The following is a 15992-nucleotide window of genomic DNA, read 5'->3' as shown; positions in this document are numbered from 1 at the left end:
TATAGATTAAGATGTATAGGAATGGTTTCTCAACAGTGAACCAATTGTCAGTTGTAGGAGAATATGTAGGCTCTATGAGTGAATGCCCATGGTTTATCATGCTTGAGGTTTCACAGTAAGTTCACACTTGCAAACGGCATCTTCCATTACCCACGTTATTTTTTCTAAATAATAGAAGCATACGGAGGCTACCATTTTGTAGATTGATCTTTATGGAGAACCGAAGAACTTTGATTTGAACAAGGCCTAAAAGAGCAAAGACGTCCACATGTCTTTTTATTTTTTCAAATCAATGAATTCTACTTTTTTTAAAAAAAAATCTGGGATTAATAATGGAAATTATTAATCCCAGATTTAAAAAAAAAGGGCCACGATTATCATGACATGTCAACCACACACATCTCCAGGCTGGCTATCTCATAACATTCACGTTGGGATATGTTGGGTCAAGATGATCGGAGAAATCTGGATTTCAGAGAGGTTTGTTTTTTAGAAGGAAAAAAGTTTTAAGCACATGAAGTGTTTTTGTTACTCCTGTAAACAGCTTAGACACATGAACCTATTCTTCCCAACTCATTATAGAAGTATCGGAAGGAAGAAAGCAGAGCTGCCCTATCTAGATTCCGATCTAAATTATGTCTTCTTCGCAGACCTGGGTAGGTGTTTAACCTGCAGATTAATGTAACATAGATCACTAGGAGAAGGTATAATCCTCGCAGTCAGGCAAAGGAAAACAAACAAGAGGAGGAAGAAAAGGTGCAAGTGTTTTCGTTCTTCATACGGAATCCGGAATCCGCGTGGTAACACATGACACTTGAGGATGGGAGCAGGAGGCCGATGCCTTTGTGTAGCAGTCCAGCGCTGGTAGCTGAATTCCTCAGATTACATGACCACCTATGTAAAAGCCTGACTCATACACTCCGTAGGACGGACCTCCTTGTACATCCACGGATCGTATGAAAGAATATTATGTCTAGCTCCGCACCTCCAGACATATTATGGTTAAACAGACCATTAAGCGCTGAACCCTTCACGGCCTTACATCAGAACTGGAAAACATTTTCAGGTCAGGATTAAACTTGCCAAGATGATCATTTCCCTAATTGCAAATGTCCCTTTTTGCTCAATGGACTAGATCTGAAATAACAAACACTGAATACATTACCATAAAATCTCAAAGAGTGGAAAAAAAGTTGCTCAAGTTTAGTTTTTTTTTTTAAATTAAGATTCTGGGAAAGCTTTTTAGCTGCCATCAGTGTGGGCGAAGATAATTGTAGACACAAAATCATTTTAAAACTCTAGAAAATTTTGAAAAAAAAACTGTTTAGTGGGGGCATCATTGTTTTTATTTTAGGGGTTTTTATAACCAATGCAGAATTATTTTGTTTATTCAATTTTATATATACACACACACATAATCATGAATTTTTTAAACAAAAAGTTTGTAAGAGTAAACGGGTCACGATTACAGTAGTTTTTTTCTAGGTTTGATTTGGGTGGAGGTCGCAGGGTATGAATTTTAATTTAATTTTTTAAAACTTTTATTAACTTTTTATAGCCTGTCTGGTATCCACCCTTTTACTTTGACCAATGTCACTGTTAAGGTTGATCTATTTCAAAACTATAAGTCACTTATTACCGACAGTCACATCGAAGAGACTACCTGTGGCACTTGCTGCTGTTGACTCTTCTATATCCTGTATTGTGCCATGTAGTTAAAGGGAACTTGGAAGGGTGATTTGGGACAATAAACCTCCTCCACGTGGTCGCATTAAAAAACAAAAACAGTCACCAGATCTGAAGATGTGAGTCTGATGTACCTCATCGGACTCACATCTAGGCAAGTACAGGCAGTCCCCGGGTTACATACAAGATAGGGTCTGTAGGTTTGTTCTTAAGTTGAATTTGTATGCAAGTCGGAACTGTATATTTTATCATTGTAATCCCAGCCAGAACTTTTTTGGTCTCTGTGACAATTGGATATTAGAAATGTTGGGTTGTCATAAGAACCAGGATTAACACTGAAGCTTCATTACAGACACCTGTGATAACTGTTACAGCTGTTTATTGTAGCCTAGGACTAAAGTATAGAAAATTACCAACATCCAGAGGTCCGTTTGTAACTAGGGGTCGTATGTAAGTCGAGTGTTCTTAGGTAGGGGACCGCCTGTATACTTTTTTTTTTTTAATTCAGGCCTTACTAAACTACTATACAAGTTGATTTAGGACCCCAAACCACAGGTCCATAACAGCCTGCAGTTGGTTTAAATCAACCTGACAGGTTCTCTTCAATAGCAAAGGTTGAAAAATCTGACTCCTTATTTTAACCAGGATGGAAGAACCGCAATTGTCTTTACAGAATTACTTATCATTGAAAAATGAATATTTCCATTAATTAACTTCTCAAATTTTGAGGAATTCTTACAGAAAGTAGATGATCATTTCATTGCCATGGTGCTCCGGGTCACATTTTATCAAATAAATCCCCTAATTTAGAAAAAAGCCGCCTAGCTGAGGCTTAATTCAGACAAGCCAATGGGCTGGTAATCTTTCATTTTTGTACAGCACAAAGAGACACCATCCCCATGGAAAAATACAATTTTAACTCCGCCTTGTCTAGGACAAACGTATTTACATATCAACTTCTAGGGGCCATATCCGTGGGATACATTTTGATAAAAAAATAAACTTAACAAATCCCAAATTGATCAGGGACACAGAAACCATGAAAGGAATTACAATTTCATTAATTGTTATAAGTGGGGAGAAGTGTCCACTTTGAGGAACCTGAACAAAAATTTTTTTAAATTATTAATTAAATTAAATAGTATTAATTATTGTGACATGGTAAAAATACATAAAATAAATAACAGCATATAAAATCTGATTTGGGCATCGGAAAAACAAATCCAGTAATTTTTGAGTTGTGTTCTGGCTCCTAATATTAATATATTGCATTACATAATAATAAAAAAAAAATAATATTATGCTTCCAGATTATTGTTTAATCCATACAAATTGGAAGACAATGCAGTAATTCATCTTGAAACCATGTAACTAAAATGAACGTGAACCAATAAAGATGATCTGCTCAGCATCAAGTCTCTGGAGCTGGAACCTTAATCCATGATTGATTTAACATCTTTAACCAGAATCCAACTGCTCACTGGAACACACAGCATGAAGACAACAATTAAAAGCACAGAACAAATGTATAAATCTCTCCCCACAATCTGGATTCTCAGAGAATTAACCAAGGAAAAAAATGTTTACCTGCTGTTGAAATGAATTTTTTTTAATTTTTTTTTTTTTTAACTTCGCTAACTGGATTGTCCATTTACAAAACTCATTTTCAAGTATCAGAGAGAAGACCAACTTCAAAGGGCATCCTCCAGTTCTGGAAGGTCTATCATTCCGTGGATTATATGGAAAAGCGATTGAGTTTAAAGATAGATCTCCCCCCAAAAATAAACAGTGTCCTTCTTAAATTCCCCTGTGGGGAACAAACTGTTCTTGTGAGGCTGATCAGAAAGCCTCTGAACCCTGTGATTGCTATTGGAAGCCATATGTACTTAAAAAAACAAAAAAAACTAATAAACTGCACCCCAAAATAATAGTTATTTTCATCACATACAACAGATTCAAAGCAGTGATAATGGTCACACACAGCCCTGTGTTATTTAGGTACAACGGGATATACTACACACGACGTAAACGGGGCCTCGGGACGTTCATCGGGAAATTCATACCCGATCATTGCCGAGTCGGGGCAGTGTTACCATGCATCATCCCCAGTGTATAGGAAAGAATCGCTCATCTCCAGCACATTTGCTATTTATACAGGTGATGGTGATGTAGCAATTGCAATGATTTCATAATGTGAGGATGCAAAATCTGTACCAGGAATTCTCAACAATACTGTGGGGCACATTTACTTACCCGGTCCCACGGAGATAACAGAAAATGCACTGACCAACGATAATGCACTAAAATCGTGTGCCCGATATCCTGCGTGTGTTGCTTCCGGCGCTCAGTCCGAATCAGTAGGATCGTCCGATGGCACGCTGCCCAGTTTGTGTCGCATGGAAGCCAGTGCAGCCACAATCCGATTGCGTGCCACACAATCCCAGCGCAAACCCCTGTTAAATACTTGTCAAATCTGCGCAAATCCCGAAGACCATGAACAGTCCGACGAAAGTGCGATCCGCGACCCTTAGTAAATAAGGCCCTATGTGTTTATACAATGCTGGAAGTGTACTGGGAAGTGACATTGAATGAGTTGAGAGCGGACTTTAACTTTGGTGTTCGAGGTGCTCTGCCTATCCAGATAGGTCGTGTGATATGTTGAAAAAAAAAAGCCAATCTGGCAGATTTATGCCCCTAGAAACTAGGTTTGGGCCAGGGGTCAATCTTCTGGATTGACTGCTCGGCTTCATATCACGCAAAATGTCCGGGTTGGGTGATGTGACCCGAAAACAGCTTAAAGAGTACACTGATCTCTACTAACGAGGACAAATTAGTCTCGTAAGTCTCTAATCTTAGGTGCTTCATAAAAAAATAGGCAATCACCAGGAAATAGGCATTCACTCTTTTGTCACTTGATCAATCCTTTTCACAGCCCAAGTTTCGCAAATGAATGTTGACAATATTTGGCCAGTAGTCGGTTTATGCGACAAGGCCTAAAGTGCGACAAAGGGTGGATAAGCCAAGGAATCCCTTATGAGCATATTCACAAATAGCTTTCAGAATATTTCAAATATTACAAAAGTTTGGGCCAAAAAAACGTACACTCGCCAGATCCAAATAGCACATTTCCAGAGCAGAACTTATTGCACAACGACTTTTCGGCTGCTCTTTTATACTGTTGGCGCAGCTCTCATATGAGAGAGGGCATCACAAGGATTTGCGGCCCTGTTTCTCGAGACTGTAGACAAGGATTTCAGTAAGGGATCTTTCCTTATAATGGCAGAAAAATTAAAAACTAATCTTGATTTATCAAGGACTGTTACGGACCTCATGAAGGCCACATTACTTCTGAAGTCTAAGGATTCTGTGTACCTTAGAGAGTTATACAGAAAGTCCACATTTCACTGAGGAAAAGTAATTTTTTAAAACGCTTTACCAGACAAGGGGACATATTTCTTATTTATTTGTCTTACAGAAAGGAGCAGCTTTCTTCACTCTATATTTAGAGACTTTTACCTAGAAGAGAAATCTCCATGTACATTTCATTCATGTTTCGAGCCCCCTTTGGGATCATGTTGAAGTCATTAAAAGAGTCTTCTTTGTGGTGGACATTCGGTGTCTGTTCGAGTATTTAACTTAAAATGACCCATGACACAACTTCAGCCATCGCTCTACATAAATGGAGCGCCGAATTATCCCGGTATCACCAGTTAAGGCCGCTTTGAACGGTAACGGGCACAATCGCTGAAAATATTATGCGGCTAATGGTCCTAAAATGCTTCACTGATGATTTATAACATAGTTTTGTTGACAACACCATGAAGCAATGCAGAATCACACAGGTCCGACTTTCCTGCCTTCTCCCACATGATAACACTTCCAACCTCACACAACAACAACACAACAAACAAACACACACACAACATGCAGGATCTGGCATGGGATGTTAAACCGAGCAATGAAGCAATCAAAGTGAAGTGACTGAAGCCCAGAACAGGGCTGGGAGAAGATAACTGGACAAGCTTTAAGATCCAACAGCTGGAAAACTTGTTGATTCTCCTAGGGAAATTCATAATGTATTTGACTTATGTTTGTGTGAAGCTGTAAGAGTTTCCTTAGGGGGTTGAAAAGTTAAGAGACTGCCAGGAACTTTATCTGTAAAATGATGCAGGTTTACCAGTCGTCTAATACAGTATATAACCGATTATATACATTAAATAATAGGTCAACAGATAAAAAAATAACATGAAATTGTGGGCAGAGAATAAAATGTTCTACACAACCGCTTGGGCTAAACCAATTATTGACGACGGTTGAGTGACGCAGACTTCTAATGGAGATGAACATAGCCCTGGTTCATGTTCACACAGGAAACACTTCAACACAGCGTGGTAACGTCAATAATTAATTGTATTTTTAACCCCTTAACGACTTGGCTCTTTTTTCATTTTTGCGTTTCCATTTTTGCTCCACACCTTCAAAAATCTATAAATTCTTCCATGTAAAGAGCTGTGTGACGGCTTATTTTATCTGTAACAAATTGCAATTTATAGTGACGGTATTTAATATTCCATGCCGTGTACTGGGAAAAAAATGCTGTGAAAATGGTGAAAAAATGAATTCGCTGCATTTTATTGTGGGCTTGGATTTCACGGCTTTCCCCAAATGACTACTGTGGTTATTTACTAAAAATGAAAACCTCTGTACAAATAATAATAAAAAAATAATAATTTTGCTATCTTCTGGCACCAATACAGTTTTCATACTGCAGTGTACGGAGCTGTGGGAAGGCGTTATTTTTTTTTACGCCTTTTGATGACGTTTTCAATGCTACAATTTTGAGGATTGTACGGCCTTTTGCTCACTTTTTATAGAATTTTTTATATTTTGCAAAATGGCAAAAAAAGAAGCATTTTCGACTTTGGGTGGCATTTTCCGTTGTGGGGTTAAATGCTGGGAATAACTGGACATTTTTGGGATGTGGTGATACCCAACATGATTATGATTTTTACCGTTTTTTTGTATTCATATCAGTTCTAGGGAAAAGGGTGTCGATTTGAATTTTTATGTTTTTTTTAATATAATTTTTTATGTTAACCTAGGGTATTTTCACCCTAGGTTGTCTGACCGATCCTACCATATACCGCCATACTACAGGATGGCAGTATATGAGGATTTTACACATCATATATTACAATGTACAAATCGCAATTGGGGCACATTTACTAACCCAATCCGGGAAGTTCATTGAAAGTGCATTGTCCGACGATAATGCACTGTGCCGTGATTCACTAAGATCGTGCGCCCGATATCCTGCATGTGTCGCTTCCCCGCTCAGGTCCGACAGAGTTCACCTTCTTCCTGGTGTATGTAAGCACATTGTCTTGCGACACAATTTGAAAGCTAAATCCCAAACTTAGTCCGAATCAGTCGGATCATCCAATGGCACGCCCCCCAATTTCTGTTGCATGAAAGCTGGCGCAACTGTGTTAAAAACTGATCGCGTGCGACACAATCCCAGCGTAAACACCTGTTAAATACCTGTCAAAGCCGTGCAGTCCTCAAAAACATCCCAAAGTCAGACGAAAGTTTGCACCGTGACCCTTCGTGAATAAGCCCCATTGTAATTGATGGGATAAAACGAGACAGCCTCGGGTCTTCGTAAGACCCAAGGCCGTCATAGTAACCAATCACTGCCCCCCCCGATGACTTCACAGGGGGTAGCGATCGAATTCAAAATGGCAGCGCCATTTAAAATCCCTGCAGGACAGGAAGACGACACTGTATTGAAGGGAGGATGGGTGGGGCCATGTATAGCAAAATTTTGGACAAAAACCTCCTTTCTCTCAGAAAGAGCACTGAAAATGGAGCATGGTTGTGTCTTCCAGTATGACAATGCCCCAAATCACACAGCCATGGCAACTAAGTATCTGATCCACATGAAGCATTTCAAGGTCCTGGAGTGGTCTAGCCAGTCTCCATGAACCAAATCGGAAATCTTTGGAAGGAACTGAAACTCAATCTTGCCAAGAGACAGCCTTGAAACCTGAAAAATCTAGGGAAGATGTGTATGGAGGACTGGGCCAAAATCCCTGCTGCAGTGTGTGCACACTTGGTCAAGAAATACAGAACATGTCTTACTTGTGTAATTTGCTTCTGTACCAAATATTTGGTTCTGTTTTCTATTGTATCATATTTTATACTTATTTCATGCAATAAAATGCTATTTGAGTTTTTAAAAATTATACAATGGCATCTCTCACAGTTGAAGTTACCTACAATAAAAATTGCAGAACTTTCCATTCTCTATAGGTGTGAAAACCCACTGTACATATAGAGTTTAGGGTTCCAGTCCCCATTACTTTCTCTAGATTTGTCATCATGATAAGTCAACTATTGAACACTCATCTTTAATAAAAGAAGACCATGTGGTTTCTAACAGGTGACTAATTCAGATAATATGGGGAAAAAATTCATTTCTTGAACCTCTACCAAAAAATAATGTGCTTTGCCAAAATAATATCATTTCGAGCTTTGGTGACTAATAAAGCAACTGCAGCAAGTGCATCATATCCTATTGACTTCCAGGTCTGAAGAATAGACCACCCAGAAAGTACAAGGATACAATACAAATGCACATAAAAACAAGGATTTTAACTCCTTCCTGCTAATGCCATATATTATTTTTACCTGTTTTTTTGCTTCCCCAATTAAAAAAAAAAAAATCATTAAACTTGCTTTCTGCATAGCATATTGTAATTCCTAGTATTAATATTCCTAGTAGTATTATATTTAATTCTATAAGAATTATATTTATTTATAACTATACCGGTTTTCAAGTATTCCTCATATCATTATATTCATGTGTAGTACGGGGAAGCTGGGAAAAAAAAATTCCAAAAACAGTGAAATCAACAAAACATCACTTTCGTGTGGGCTCTGCTTAAACGGTGCACTCCAAATGACGCCTCCCATTTACTCTTTGGGTTGTATGATCACAGAGATGCCCAATTTATATAGATTTTATTATGTTTTAACACATTTTTAAAAAATGTTTTTACAAAAAAAATTAATTTCTTCATTAGGCCATTTTCCAACACCTATAACTTTTACGTACCTTTTAGAAATTGTTTCGCAACGCACAAAAAAATTTGCATAAAACGAGAAAATTCCGACAGACATTTTGAGGACATTTTCTTTACAGTACTGACCACCCAGAAGAATTATTTTCTTGTTTTGATAAACCGGGCATTTTATAAGGCAGGGAAACTTACAATGTTTATGATTGTTTGCCTTTCTGATATTGCGAAAGGGGGGTGATTAGAACTTTTAAGATTTTTTTCCTTTTTTTAACTGTATTTTTAGACCCCCTAGGACAGTGGTGGCGAACCTATGGCACGGGTGCCAGAGGTGGCACTCTGAGCCCTCTCTGTGGGCACCCAGGCCATCACCCAGCATAGAGGTCACCATTCAGGACTCCTCCTCCTGCAGTCACAGGAAGCCCAGAAAGTGCCGTGTTCAGAACTATTTTATAGTGACTTGAAGTAGAGGAGGAGCGTAGAGGTGTGGACAGAGCTGGATTATCATTGAAGCCCCTCCTCAGTTCCTGTGATTCATCCTGTTAAGGCTACCTTAGATGGAATTTCTCCATCTTTCTACTGTATTGGTGTCTTCAGGACGCAAATACGTTTGAATCTGACACAGCAGGGATCAATAAGTTACTTTAAATTAGCATTTGGCACTTTGGCAAAAATATGTGGCTTTTGGTTGTAGTTTGGGCACTCGGTCTCTAAAAGGTTCGCCATCACTGCCCTAGGATATTTGAACCGAAAGGGGTCTGATCGCTCATATCATTTACTGTAATACTAATGGGGATGTTCCTGACCATCTGTGACAGTCTGCTACAACAGTGAGAGCACTGCTTCCATATACAGGCAGTCCCCGGGTTACGTACAAGATAGGGTCCGTCAGATTGTTCTTAAGTTGAAAGTGCAAGTCGAAACTGTATATTTTATAATTGTAGTTCTAAACAAAATTTTTTTTTTTGCCCAGTGACAATTAGATTTTCAAAATTTTAGTAGAAATGGGACCAAAGATTATCAATAAAGCTTCATTACAGACACCTTACAGCTGATCATTGTAGTCTGGGACTTAAGTAAAGCTTCCAGAGATTTCACCAGAGGTCACAGTGGGCAGAGGGGTCCGTCTGTAACTATGGGTCGTCTGTAAGTCGGGTGTACTTAAGTAGGGGACCGCCTGTACTCGTATCAAACTGGATAAAGTATGTTCGATGGAACCGTTGTTCAAGCTCTTACATCCCATAACTGCTAAATTCATCAGTGCTCCCAAATACCTTTTATTTCCTCTTATTCCTAAGAGCCTTTATTTTTAGCTGAAGAGTTCATATTCCCTTGGGCCGCATGCATACCTAAAGTAAAAACTGCATAGTACTGTGTGAAAATCTGAAGATCTGTAATGCAGACTCAGGTAGGACAAATACTTAAAGATGTTTTAATGGAACATTAATCACACGGATAAATCTGCTCTTTCATTTTGCAAAGCGAGACCATAGCACTTAAAAACACCTTCCAAAGACATTAAAAGACAAATCATATGGAGTCATCTCCAGTTATCATTCCAGTATAACGGCAGCGAGGGTCCATACATCAAACACTAGTGGAGAACATTTTGTTCCAAAAACAATACTTGGCTGTGGCAAATCCATATAACATATAGAATATGAGATACATCGGAAGCTCTAAAGAATTTACTGGATTCAGAATGGGAAAAACAAGATTATTCCATTTCTAGGAGCTACTTACCTCCACTTTTACTTAAATGTAAGCATTTTAGAATTTACGGAGCCCCCGAACATTCCCTTTGCTCCCTTTAATGATTTTCAACAGACATAAAATTAATCACCGCTCAAATCAAATGTGATGTGTTGTCAAAAACCAACCAGTGAGGTGCCTAAAAATATTTCCATTTGACAGGAGAACCAGTCAGGTTTGAGTTTCCTGCTCAGCGTCCCCCCAGGAGTCCACATAGCATTATTACATAGAGTAATTCGTGTACACTCTAGACTAGAGCCATGGTCAGGGGTTATCTTAACCTAGGGGAGGTAAAAGGGAATTGGTCTTTGGTATCAGAGCTGGGCAAATTTGCCTAAAATTAAAATCTCAATCCTAACTTACTTACCTTAATCCTACTCAAATCACTGTCAGAACTTTTCCCCGTTTGAGGGAGCCAAATATCAGGGGGAATGGGGAAAGGGTGTTAGGTTCATCAGATTACAAACAGATAATGAATCAATCTCTCTGTTTTACCCAACGCCATTCACTCTATGCCCCTTTAATGTATGCCCTACATCACTCTATTGTCCCCAATAATCTTTTTATACGCCTCATCACTCTGTGTTTCCTCTGCCCATCTCTCCATCCCCCTCAAAGTTGCTTACCAACTTTTCTATGCCCCCTCTCCCTAAAACCAACTGTCTATTTTGCCCTCCCTTATGTCTAGATTTCCACCTACTTATTTTAATACCACCATCTATCTATGCATTATACCCTCCTACAACTCTAGAATTATCCCTGCCCCCTCATGTACAGTGGTGAATGAGCAGCCCATCAGATCCCAGGTCCCATGATAACAGGAAGTCCCAAGTCCTGTTCCTGTCAGGTCACATGACCCACAGCTCCCATGTACTACAGGGAAACCATACTATAAGTACAATATGGTTGACCCCCATTAGGTTCCTGGACGTACTCTGGTAAAGATTATTTGTGGCCAACCCCTTTAAGGGAAAATGTTATTACAGGCAGACTCTGGGTTACATACAAGAAAGGTTCTTTAGGTTTGTACTTAAGTTGAATTTGCATGCAAAACGGAACAGGTAAATTTTATTATAACTTATTATAAATGTTTTGTCACTGTGAAAATTGGATTTTTAACATAGAAGCAAGGATAATTAATGAAGCTTCATTACAAAACAACTTACAGCTGATCATTGCAGCCTGGGACTAAAGTAAAACATTCAGATAGCTTTACCAGAGGTCACAGTGGGCAGAGAGGTCCGTCTGTAACTAGGGGTCAGCTATGAGTCGAGGACTGCCTTTACTGGTTTGGCTATAATCATGTCATTCGGCTCCTTTAAAATCATGCTTGATGTTAAGGGAGCTGCCTTACAAGGTGGTTAAGAGGCAATGTTTTTCTTATCCCATCTTGGAAATATGTCCTTAGGTCAGGGACCTTCTGAACTGCCTAGGCCTACCAGAGGAATCCAATCCAGTTGAACATCTTGAAGAAAAAAACCCACTAAAATAAAGTTACTTTAATTGGACAAATTAGTATACAAACTATAGATACAATGTCAAGGATCTTCACTGCTAAAATGGGTATATCAGATAACAGAAATTGCAAAGTTCAGACTAAATGTAAAACGATCCCGAAATAAGATGTTTCAGTGAAGCCTCAGAAGCCGTTTAATGAAATCTGTAATTTCTCCGTTTCAGCTTTTAGATACTGATATTAAGCAGATGCACTTTTTTTTCTACAGGCTTGTCCAAGCAAAGTCCTGAACACAAAAAAGTTGGAGCACAAAAAATGTTTTACTATGAGTTTTTCCCACATCGCCTTGGGAATTGTAGTTCAAGAAGAAGGCAAGCATAAACAATAAAACAGAACACACTGAGGACACTGCAGACCAGCTACATCGCAAGAGCACAGAGATGGCCAAAGAGCCCAGCCAAGTACGGGTGTAGCATCATCTCATTTGTCAATTACTAAAAAACCTAATGAGTAAGGAATACTAGAAAACTGGAATTTAGAAAAGTCACAGAATCACAAATTTGTTTTTACCACTTTCTTAAAAACATTTCATACAAATGTTACGTGGATAGTGAGCAACAATAAAGTTAGGAACTATAGTAATAGATGCACATTGGAAATAGTAAGGATGTAGATGAAAACACGTAAATAAGTTATATAAAACCATGTAAGCTAAGGCCCGGGGGTCGTAGCTTAGAATCGCATGTTCCACAGCGAAACCAAATATATAAAATATTAATCTTGTAATAATTCTATTATATTTCTTCTAATTACAATTTTCTGCACAGTTTTGTGAGGGCTTGTTTTTTGCAGGTCAAACTGTGCTTTGTAGCAGCACAATTTGAAGTGGTTTGCAGGAACTCTAGAAAACATTTTAGTGGCTGGGAGAGTGGTGCTACGCGTCGTGTAGGTTAATTTTTTTTTTCCTGTCTCTACAATAAACCACAAATTAGGTGTTGCCTCTTCAATAGTCTCCCATCTGCAATAGCAGCTGATCACTGCCCCTTTATGGTGCATTTCATACACTACAACAGTTTAGATGTTTCGGGCACAATTAACCACCACATCCAAGTAGTTAATAAATGCAATTCCACAGCTGTTGTGTAGTCCTCTCAATAACTCTCACTTAATGTATAATATGAATAAGCTGACATAATGATTACAATAAGGGGCTTTCAGACTGTAAGCTCTTGCGAGCAGGGCCCTCATTCCTATTGTCTCATATGACTGTTGTTACTCTGTAATGTCTTATTTTATTTGTATATGTTCCCCGCAATCTGTAAAGCGTAACTGAACAAGATGGCGCTATATAAATAAAGATTACTATTATTAATTTAAAAAAAAAAAGTGGACCTGCAAGTAAAACAAAGGTATGTGACTACTTTCGGATGCACTATAAATGAATATACACAGTTGACAGTGGCTACAAACAGAACCTCTCTCTCAGACAGTACAAGCACACACCATAGCTATCAAAGGGCTATTGGTAATGCTTAGGAGTATTCCGGGAATACGAATTTCTTATACAACAAAATGTAATGTCATTAATCAGAAAATGGAGCTTAAATACGATTCACAACATATTATGGGCTTTCTAAAGTAGGCAGGATCTCCAAGATGGACAGCACAGGATACTACAACTCCCATGCGCTCTCTGTTTTCAGCAACAGCTCCTCCCTCTCATGCTCTGCTCCCAGTGATGATATAACAGACTTTCCTTCTCTGTTACCATAGTAATGATGTGTAACTGCCATCACTGCCCATTGCCCCACTGAAATGGCATCCCGCCACAACACTGGCCGTACTGCATTTGTTACATAGTTAAGTGGTAGACCATACGCCAGCATGGGATAAATCCCCCCAATATCAGTATGCATCAAGTGCATCATCATCCAGTCCCTTTCATGCAAGAACCATTTCTCCCCACCAACATACAGTCCCATGTAAAACACACTCATCTCCTATAAAATGTTCTGTTTGGCATGGCTGCTTTCTTCCACAAACAGCACCACAGATGGCTACAGTTAATGTAGATGAGCTTCAGTACTATACACTGTAATGTATTACCTGTTTATTGAAGGCAGAAGACATGTTTTTCAAATCCGAGACAACCCTTTAAAATCCACCAACAAGCAAAGTTAAAAAAAAAATCACCTGCCCAACATATAGTGCTACATAGAAGCTACTCCCCGAATCCTTCCAGCATAGCCCCATGTAAATGCATCCCTCCTGTCCCCCCAATCTAACATGCAGTACCATACAAGTTCATCCCTCCCGTCACTCCAGCTTTCTAACCACAGCCAATACGGCCAGCTAACAACATGCAGCCCCATGTGAATTCTCCCCTCCTGTCCCTTCAGCCCCAATAAATGACATCACTTGTGTCCATTTCCCATGCATATCCGGTCCCGTCCTGCACCACACACACCTTCACCGAGTCCTCAGCACAGATATCCAATTCTCTGCTCCACGATAATGTCTCCTCCCCCCATTTATGATAGGCCCCACCCCTCAGTCTCATCAAACCCACTGCAAGCTAGCGACTACAGCCAAACACAATGACAATCACATGACCTGCCCAGACAGGTGCAGGCCATGTGATGTGGACATGTGACCAGTGGCCATCTTCTGTCCGGTGTTTGCTTTACTTGAACAAAATAAAAGGAGACAGATTAAAAGGCCAGTGGTATTTTAATTCTTCATTATAATGTATGTCCACAACATTTTTCTGCTAAGGGGAGCAAAATGTTACATATTTACATATTAGTTTATATTTTAATGATCCATTTGAATATTAATTATGCTTATTCCTGGAATACCCCTTTAATTACTGATGGTACTGCACAAAAAAAAAACTGAAGGTTTTCTATCATTTTCCAAATAATATTCCCTGTGGGACACCTTATGACAAGTTTATTTCTCTGGAATGCATCTAGCCAAAACGGAATTATTAGAATTCTATTACAATTTACATGTCTTACCAGGTAGTGAAAATTGTTACGCATTACATTTCAGGGTTCTAGAGAACCATTTTTGAAATGTTTCATAAACACATAAAAATAAAAGAATACATTTTTGTACTTCCCTTCACGGCACAATACACGGGTCTTGGGGTAACATAAGACCCGGTACATATAGATGTTGTGGTGAAATATGACGTTGTGTTGATAATGACTCTTCGGTGACTATTATTCAGAGTAACTTATTTTTAAACCCAAACTGTTTTTCGCTCTTTTAGTGCCATAAAATTCTAGTTGAACGATAATCTATTTTCTAAATGTAGAATACCCCTGCCTCCAATATGTGCTCCGCAATAGTCCAAGTTTAATACATTTAATACCCAACTGTTCCTCAAATCAATATGTATGATTAACAGCTCTTGCTCGGTGAGGCTATTTTGCTGACTTGCATGGCAAGCTCCACACATTCTTCACCTTTAATATGTGTTATATTTCTTAGGCGTTCCCTTGCAGAGCTTTCAGGAAGCACTGGTCTATTGAGAGCTATCAAAGTTACAAGATCTGAAGAAAGTTATTTTTTAAACATTGATGGAACGGCACCAAACTTGCTTTTGGCCACAACATTTTTGGAGGCGGCTGTTATAGAAGAGAGAGATTTTACTTCCTAATTTGGTAGTTAACTCTTTTTAATGAGCTCCACTCCTCCAACTTGTCTCTATTGTTCCAATGCAGCTGGAGATAGTGGAACTAATTTGTTGCTCGATACCTGCTTTTTTTGTTTTTTAATGTGAAATCAAAAACTATGACAAGGGTAGAGTGGACCCGACGCCAAAGGGGAGGGTTATAAACAAGAACATGTTGCACGTGTTAGAAGTCATAATTTTCACTTGGATAGCATGGGGTCTTCCAAACAGCTGGGATAACAGATAAAGATGGTCTACACAGGGTGGTTGGTCTGCTAAGGTAAGCCAACAGGTTATCGAAAGACCTTTGTCAACCAGTAATGAAAACTTCATCAAT

The 15992-nt window shown here is 38.9% G+C and overlaps 1 protein-coding gene across 2 annotated transcripts in view; it reads right to left on the bottom strand.

The window, feature by feature from the left end:
• Window positions 1-15992, bottom strand: part of ARL15 (ARF like GTPase 15) — a 149409-nt gene that overhangs the window by 28851 nt on the left and 104566 nt on the right. The window lies entirely within an intron of this gene.

This window comes from Engystomops pustulosus, chromosome 1 (assembly GCF_040894005.1).
Source record: "Engystomops pustulosus chromosome 1, aEngPut4.maternal, whole genome shotgun sequence".
In the NCBI taxonomy this organism is placed as follows: domain Eukaryota; kingdom Metazoa; phylum Chordata; class Amphibia; order Anura; family Leptodactylidae; genus Engystomops; species Engystomops pustulosus.
Note: the sequence above shows the minus strand (reverse complement) of the source record. Positions and strands in the feature narration are given on the sequence as shown.